Source organism: Castor canadensis, chromosome 18 (assembly GCF_047511655.1).
Source record: "Castor canadensis chromosome 18, mCasCan1.hap1v2, whole genome shotgun sequence".
NCBI lineage: Eukaryota > Metazoa > Chordata > Mammalia > Rodentia > Castoridae > Castor > Castor canadensis.
Window position 1 is genome coordinate 44,264,422 of NC_133403.1, and position 9,349 is coordinate 44,273,770.

Genomic DNA, 9,349 nt, shown 5'->3' on the forward strand with positions numbered 1-9,349 from the left:
TCTGGCAGAGTAGGAGGGGTTGTACAAGGCAAGGCAGTAGGGGGGCCAGGCAGACATGTTAACTCATTCCAAAGAGAGGAAGATGTTTGGAATTTCCTGTCTTAACAAACATCTGTGTTTTGTCTGTGTTCAGGATTGCAAATCCTCCTTACTGTGTATTGCAAAGTAATTACAAAGTGGTCTTTCTGGAGGTCACAAAGTAGGTTTCAATGGTGTGGTGCTCTGGGAAAATATTCCCGTTTATTGGGAGAATACCAGGAACCCCTTTTCTTGACTCTCACTGGGTTATTTCAAAAATAACACATCAGTTCCCACCCTCATTGAGTTTACAGTCAGGGAATAAAGATAGGCATTGAGCAAAACTTTAGTCATAAAATTATATTTTTTGTCAGTACTGGAGTTTGAACTCAGGGCCTCACACTTGCTAGGCAGGCTCTCAACAGTGTGAGCCACTCTGCCAGCCCTTTTTTCTATGGTTATTTTTCAGGTAGGATATCCAGTTTTTGCCTAGGACTTGTCTCAGACTGTGATCCTCCTATCTATAACTCCCTTGTAGCTGATCTAAGCCATGCACCAACATAGCTAGCTGATTTGTTGAGACAGGGATCTTGCCAACATTTTCCACCAGGCTGGTCTTGAGCCCTGATCCTCCCCATCTCTACTGCCCAAGTAGCTTGGATTGAAGCTGAGCACTACTGTGCTTGGCCCTAAGTTCAGGGAAGAATTTCTTCAGCCAAAGTGTCTACGAGAAGTACACGAAATCTTTTGAGAAAAAGGAGGAGGTTGATGGAGAATGTGATCTCTAGAAAGCACAGGTTTACAGGCGGTTGAGAAATACCCAGGTACATGTGCATTTTATTACTATTTGTACATGGAGAAATGAAAGATGCATACACAAATTTGTTTTATTTTAATGATTTTAATTAAAAAATCAGTTATACATTCCTATAGTAACTGATCTCGAGACAATAGCCCCATATGGTTTGAGGCTGAGTTCCAATGACCCTCTAACCATCCTGCTTTCCCCAACTTCCTATCAGCTCCTGGGCACACTCATAGCGTCACCACATCTCAGGTTGGGTTGTTGGGGCCATGTGGATGTCAACTCAGAAGCATTCTGTGAAAACAACAGAAGAGAAGTAAGTTGCTGTTAAACCAGAAACTGTAGCTGCTTCATCTTTGTACAGAAACTGAAGGGCAGAGCAGAGACTGCTCCTTAGATGTCATTTACCATTAATTCATGGATCGCTGGAATCGATGATGTCACAGAGGCGTTACAGCGCTTGGATCACCTCTTCCTCCTAACCTGTAGGGATGAGTGGGGTGCATCTCCACGCCATGGTCCATTTCCTGCAGTTTGGTATGCAGGTTTTAGGAGCGATCCTGCAATCAATTCACAGAGATGTTCTTATACCACCAGAACTGGAAAGCATCTCCCAGCTGCTGTTTCATGAAAGACAATTTGATCTTTTCAAGTTTTGCCTTTGGAGATTATAAGGTGCCACATGAGAATGAGTGAGATTATCGGCTCCTTTTTCAAACAGAAAGATGCACTCACAGCAGCACCCTTCAGCTCACTCTTGGAAGTTTGAGGTGTCCATACTTGCTGCATCATCTTCACTGCCATCTTGCTGGATGTGACTCTGAGATCCCCAATGCTGGGTGAACCAGGATCCAAAGCAGGCAAAGTCTCCTCACCAGGAAGTGGAAGCACTTTGTAAATTAGAATTCCCCAGGCCACACAGGAGAAACAGCAGGACTGTGCCTCCCAGGGCCTGCCTCCTCCCTCACATCAAAAGGTTCTGCTTAGAAAATACCATACTCCCATGGTAGCCATGCTGCTATGGTAACCAGCTTCCATGGTAACCACGCTCCCATGGCAACCACACTCCCATGGTAACCACACTCCCTTGGTAACCACGCTCCCATGGTAATCATGCTCCTGTAGTAACTACACTCCCATAGTAACCACGCTCCCATAGTAACCACACTCCCATGGTAACCACGCTCCCATGGTAACCACAGCAAGAAGAAATAAAAAAACTCCCCATAGAAATCCACTGAGATGATCTGGAACTTTCTATGGTTTTCCATTTGAAAATAAGTCCATGTCTTCTCAAAAGCTTTTCCATTTCTGTGGAAGTCACCAGCTAATAGGGAAATTAATTTGGAAAACTATATTCAGTAAATACTCATTTGCCAACCTATCTACATGGTGGGCTTCCATGTTTTTAAGAGTTCTTGGGTAGATAAAGTGGTACTTGATGTAGGAATGTCTTCAATAGCCAATAAATAGCTAAAATTAAAAGTCTGCATGGTATGATCAGGAGAACATCCAGGAGCCCCAAAGGACAAATTGAGGAGCAGAGCTGAGGATGGGGTCATTGTTTCTGCTATGGAAGAAAACTCTGATGCTTCTGTGGCTCACCAAGGACTGGGGACCTTGACATTCTCACGAGAAAGCACCCGTGACTTGGATGGTGTGGTTCTTTGGATGGACACAGTTAACAGGGGCAGCACCAGGACTCCTCTGAGTGACTGCTCAGGTATCAGAGGTAGAGGGACATAGCAGTGGATCCCAGAGGTCCACGAGTGTTAACAAGTTGGTTAAGGGTATCAGAGAGACTTCAACTTGAGGTTCAGCAGAAAGCAAGCAAACATGAAGGAGGAGCTGTGAGAACAGTGCAGGTCTTCTTTTAGTAGGCAGGGAGCTAGAACTCATTGGATTTGTTAATGAACATACAACTGTAACCTATATTTTTCACTATACTGTTATAAGGGAAAAATCGCTCTCTCTCTCTCTCTCTCTCTCTCTCTCTCTCTCTCATCAAACTTAATCATTTCTTTTAAAATATCAGGATTTATTTCTGGAAGGTGAGATGATGGGTAATTTCTATTTTGTGAAACTCAATGTAAGCTGAGATTTTAAGGACTAACATTTTTAAGAGGGTCTGCCTAACCACATGACAGTGTAATGGGGTCTTCTGCAGGCTCAGGTGCAGGGTCTTCTTTTTCCATTATCATCCTCTATCTTTCTCACCATCAATGAGATTGTACTTATTAATATCATAAGTGCAAATTAATATGTCAATTTGTGTCTGATGGGATGCTTTTGTCTGCTGCTATCAGAAATTCTGACCACCTTAGAACCAGCAAATAAAAGTATGTTTGCAATATAGCAAGCATTCTTAGATAATTCAGGCATTGGTCCTATCTAGGTCAAAGGCATTTATATTTCTGAGCTGTTTCCTCATGTCACAGATAGCTGCAGCAGTTCTAGTCATTGCAGCATTGTTCAAGGTATGAATAAAAAAGGAAGTAGAGAAGATGGTGTATACACAAAGAAAATGCTTTTCATCAAATTCCATGGCTGACTTCCACCTCTACCTCACTGGCTAGCATGTGACTGAACCATCTGGAAGGGGTCCAGGGAGAAAGTGATTACAGGATGTCCATCCAATCTTCCAGTGACCCTCCAAACACCCAAACTCTGTGCCTGGCTCTCATCAAGAAACTTTAATCTGTTGTTATTCCTGTCACATTTTAAAGAGCTGCTTTGCCATCTTTGAACAAAGTTTCCTAGAAATGTCATGCTGTAGGAACAGCAGCCAGCTCCTTCATTTCCCCAGGCACACTTTTTCTATCCATCTTTTCCCAGTAGCAACCTGACAAATTGGATCGCCCATGACCTGCCCACACCGCAGCTCCTATCAGCTGGAGCAGTTTCCCCCAGTCTTGTCTGATGCTTCTGCTCCTTAGAAATCATCTGTGTGGGTCCAAAGAATTATTGAGGGTGCCTCAGAGGGATAGAGCCTAGAAAACTTCTCACAAACCCAAAGGACTCACCAACCTATGAGCAGCCATACAACAGTCCCTGTGGGATTGAAACTTCCACAGACTCAGCATCAGCAGCTCTGAGACCACACTGCCCACCCACAAAAGTCGGCATCCAGTCAGCTGCCCTGAAAGGGCAGAATGGGTGACAGACTGCTTGCTTGTTATCTGTTTAATTCTCACTCTCAGCTATTCAAGATGCTTTCAAAATGCATGATGGGAAACTCAAAGAAGATTGGTTTGCCTGTTTAGTTTGTTGTCATCGAGCAGGAAAAAAACATGGGCTGGGGAAATTTTTTTTTTTTGCTCATATTTGCCAAATCATCTTTGTCAATAATTGTATTTGTAGAGTCAGATGCCAGGATCTCACACTTGTAATCTTAGGTACTTGGGAGTCTGAGATCAGGAAGATCACGGTTTGAGGCCATCCCTGGCAGAGTGCATGAGACTGCCATCTCAACTAATAGCTGGATACAGTGGTGCAAGTCTGTCATCCCATGCTATGCACGAAGCTGAGATCAGGAGGCTTGCAGTTCCAGGCCAACCTGAGCAAAAAAGTCGGCAAGACTTCCCATCTCAAGGGAAAAATGCTGGGTGTGGTGGTGGTGCACACCTGTCATCCCAATGACAGCAGGAACCTTGAAACAGAAAGATCATAGTTCAGGCCAGTCTGGGCAAAAATCAATACCCTAACTCCAAAGGAACTAGAGTAAAAAGGGCTAGAGGTATGGCTTAAACAGAGAGCACCTGCCTCATAAGCATGAAACTGAGTTCAAACCCCAGTAGTGCTGGAAAAAAGGACAGCAGTTGTAATAATACTAGTGATAATTATAATTTATCTAAGGTCTATCATGTACCCAAAAATGCATACCAAGACATTCAAAATCAATATCTCATGCCATCATTGCAATGGCCCTATGAAAGGAAGGTTCTTGTCATTCTGATTTTACACATGGGGAAACTGAGTCTCAGAGGAAGTAAGCCATGTGCCCAGTTGCACACACTGAGGATGAGAAGGTGTGGGCTTGTTAATTCAGGCTTATTCTCTGCTCCTCACCACTAGGCCACATCAGACTGCTGTGTGCCTATATTGTGTCTGCTGTATACAACCTCTAATTAAACCCAATAGAAACAGTCCCTGTTTCCCTTTTCCCCTGAGGGTCCAGTAAGACTCTTTATTAATTCTTATTTAACTCGGTGCAGCCTTTAGCCAAATTCTAGCTCTATGCTCCAATTCTTTCAACCTCAGAGAAATGACTACAGAGCTCAAATGCCCCCTGTCTATATTATTGTCTGGGAGTTCAGCCAAAGAATGTCCTTGGGGCTGAGGGAGAAGGGAAGCCAGGTAGGTTTATTTTCTGTTTATTTCTAAAGCAGGCTGCTCTGACTATTTCTCCAAGATATGTGTGTGACATCATGGAGAGAAAAGGAGGGAGTAATGAGAGAGGAAGAGAGAAGAAAAGGGAGTGAGAGACAGAGGCAGAGAAACAGAGAGAAGCAGGTCAGGAAGAGGAGAGAAAGGATGAATAGACCAAACGCTAAGACCCTCACCACAATCTGCATACTTGAACAAGTATTTCTCATCAGAGACTCCCATTTATTCATATTAAATTAGAGGAAAACCCCATCCATGTCTGCCAAGCACAGGTGTAGATAACAGGGAGCCAAGGAGCGTAAGAACATTTCCAAAGATCCTCCCTTTCTTCTCACTGTCTCCCTCGCAACTCTTCAATCACAAAATGTTGACTCCACGTATGAGAGAAAAACGTGATATTTGTCTTTCTGAACTTGGCATGTTTTCTCTCATATAGGGAATTCTGACCTAAATACGTATCTGTGTATCTATACGTACAGATATGTACATACAGATAAACGCACACGTATGTATAGAGAGCTACAGATAGATAAATATCTGCATAGAGATAGGGGTGTATATATATACAAATGGGTAGATAGACATATATATATATATCATAAAATAAACATAAACACGGGACTGTTTAGGGGATGAGCTGGACTATGGAGAGAGAGAGAGAGAGAGAGAGTGATGGAGGTGAACAATATCAAAACACATTGTGTCTGTGTATGAGGACAGCATAATGAAGCCCACCAAAACTTTTAAAACTAGGATGGAGAGGGGAAAGAAAGAGAATGAGGAGTTAATCTGATCAAAGTATAATATATTCATTATGGAAATACCACAATGGAACTTCTTTATACAATTAATGTACACTAATAAAAATTTTAAAAGTTTTCAACTCCGAAGCCAGTCCAGGCCTCAGACTGGCAACAAAGCATGCAGAGGTTCCCTATCTACTCTGGCTCTGCAATTCTTTTTTGAGGGCAGAATCTCTGGGCACCCTGTGACTGGTCTCATCCACCTGACCAAAGATTTCCTAGGTTAACAAGGTAACAGAGCCTTTCTTTCGGTGAGAAGCTGCCTATGCATCTCTGTGTGCTTCTCCTCTTCTCCCATGTCCTGGAGAAATGCATGATATACAGGATTATGCAGCTGGGGCCATGCTTCATTGACACCCAGCCTCCATTTTGCACCAGTTGTATGTTGAGGAAACTAGTTGGTTTTCTCCTAGGTCATTAGAGAGATTCAAGTTCTACTTCCCAGAGCAACCATGAGGATTGATGTGACAATGTGCCCCTCTGTGCTAGGTCTGGAGATTGGTAAGGTCACAGTTCTCAACACAGCCTGAAAGGCAGATATCATGGAGGTATGCTGGCATAATTAAGTCTATCAGCCATTGTTTATTGGAACATCAATAATTAATTATTTAGAATCTATCTTCTCAGTGCTAGAGGACAGGGATGACCAGAAGCAGCCCAGATCCTGAATAGTATATGTGAGTGGAGGAGATGGGGGAAAAAGCAAATAAGTAAACCAAGGGCATAGCCGGGGCAGACAATTACTGATAAGAACCATTACAACAGTAGGAAACTATTAAAAAGGAAGTTCTGATTCAAATTAGAGACAGAGAAGATCTCTCTACGGAGCAGATATTGGAGCCAAAACTTAAATGACGTGAGGAAAGGCCAAGAGAACGTCCGGGAAGAAGCTTCCTGGTACAGGGGAAAGCAAGTAAGTGTCCTGGCTGAGCAGCGGGAGTGGGGGGGGGCACCTGGCAATGTCAGGGACTCCATGGCTGGAGTCCAGGGAGCAGAGGGAAGAATGAGCTCAGCAGAAACATATGTGCCAGATTCCAGACTCACAGGGATTTAAATCCTCCCCCTCCGTCTCATTATCAAGTCCACATCATTGCAGCTTAGACACACCTGGCAAACTGGTCCACATCTCTCCATGTCTGTTGGCACAGCCTGGTCCACATCTGCATGTCCTCTTCTCTGGATGATCATAACAGTTCCAGTGGTCCCCTGGATCCTCTCATGCCTCTTGCAGAGTAGTCTCCACTGTGAAACCTCCAACCGCACCCACTGCATGTGGAAGAAATTAGGAAGTCTACTGAGGTGTCCACCAATGGATGAGTGGATGAGGAAAATATGGTATATATACACAGTGATATAAGTAGGAATGAAATTCTGTCATTTGCAGCAAAATGGAAAGAACTGGGGGATATTACATCAAGTAAAATAAGCCAGACACAGGAGCAAGCTTATGTGGGAGCAAAACACTTCTACCAGAATGTAGAACAGATTGCTGGAGGTTGAGAAAGACTGGGAAAGTGGGTATAGTGGGTAGAGGAAGAGAGGAAGGTTTTGATTGGTACGTGTTGTGTGGATGTGTTGGAATTATCACACCAAGCCCCATTAGCATGTCCAACTAATATATGTCAATTGGAAACAAATATAATAAAATACATTTTTACATAAAGAACCCTCAGAATGACTGACAAGGTCTTGGATGATCTGATCCCAGCCCACACACCCTGCCCCCATGCCCCCCCATGTCCTCTCCCTGTGCAGTCACCTGGACTTGTTTCTTGATTGAGAGCAGTGATTCAGCCTCAGGAAAGGGTCTCCTCAGGAAAGGGTCTTCACATCACAGGCTCTGAAAGCCTAATGAGCTCACAGACTTGATTGGCATCGTTGGGTTTAAGAAGAAAGGAAACTTTGAGGAGAAAGTTTGCTTTTGGCCATTCCAGCAAGACGTGCAGGTCACACATAGGACAGTGGTGGCAGCTGCCAACGCATGCAGCACTAAGAGCCACCACGCTGTGACGCTTCTGAGCGATTCATCAATCCTGGCAGCGGAGCTGGATGTTGATGAAGGAGCAGCCAGGGAGGATGAAAGATGTTCCCACACCTTGGTCTTGGCACTGCCTTCTCTCCAGACAACAGGGAAGGGAGCTCAGCTCCCTCAAGTGACACAGAGGCCCTTCCTTGGCAGACTGAAGAAACACACTCACTGAAGTGATTCTTTTCCTCACCCCTCCTACATTTGAAATTTAATACACGGAGGGAAAAAATGCAAATCTTCATTCACTTGGAGCAGGAAGAGAGGCTTTAAGATGACATTTATGGGAAGGGAGCATTGCAGCAGGTGGAGCTGCTTACAAACCAGGAGCAAAGCAGCTGAGGTCAGAGAGGAGTCCTTGGAAGGTCCTGGGTGACTCACCCTTCATCCAGGAGCAGCCCAGTCACCTGCCATTTCCTGGGACACTGGGGTCAACCAGCTGGGAGAGGACCTGGATGGTCAGCACTGATGGCCTAGACATTGACACATTTGAATTTTAATGTCCTTTCTTAAAGTCCAGAGGAAAATAACTCTCTGGTTATATAAAGGCTTCATACATACCCAGGGCTCTTGCCCTGGCCTGTCTCTCTGCTTGAAATGATCTCCTCTCAGAAATCCAGGCTCACTCCTTCACATTTTTTTTTCTATCCCCAAATGTCAGTTTCTCAGTGAGTTTGTCAGCTTTCCATCACTGGAACAAAATTATCACCTGAGATAATTAACCTAAGGAGCAAAGATTTGTGTTGGCTTGTTGTTTCAGAAGTTTCAGTCCATGGTCTCTGAGGTCATCACAAGAGAGAGAGAGAGAGAACATCGCCTCTGACAGCTTGCCCACTCCATGACCCAACTTCTTCCTATCTGGCCCCATCTCTTAAAATTTTCACCTTCTAATAGTACAATGGTCTGGGACCAAACCTTTAACACATGAGCCTTTGAGGGACATTTAATATCCAAACAATGACTCTCAGAGTGTTGAATGAGGATTTATTTAAAATTAAAACACACACTCACACCCACCAGCACTCCTAATATTCCTTGTTTTGCTATTTACATTTGTTGGCACTTGTGAATTTTTATCATATCATCCCAACACACACACACACACACACACACACACACACACACACAGTGGGAGAGAGAGATGAGAGAGAGAACTCTTTGCTCTATTGAGCTCCCCAGGGCATTGTAGAGGATTTATCAATGTCCCTGGGCTCCACCCACTAGATGTCCATATACTGTGACAAACACAGATACCTTGAGACATTGGGGACATTGCCAAGATCCCATAGGGTACAAAGTTGCCACCTGCTG

At 44.0% G+C, this 9,349-nt stretch overlaps 1 long non-coding RNA gene across 1 annotated transcript; it reads right to left on the reverse strand.

Annotated features, from left to right (window-relative positions):
- Positions 1–907: 907 nt before the first annotated feature.
- LOC141418831 (uncharacterized) lies at positions 908–8,176 on the reverse strand. The gene is made up of 3 exons (XR_012443468.1): positions 7,772–8,176; positions 7,120–7,278; positions 908–1,117 (listed from the first exon to the last, which is right to left on the reverse strand). It is a non-coding gene; the product is annotated as an uncharacterized lncRNA (long non-coding RNA).
- Positions 8,177–9,349: the final 1,173 nt, after the last annotated feature.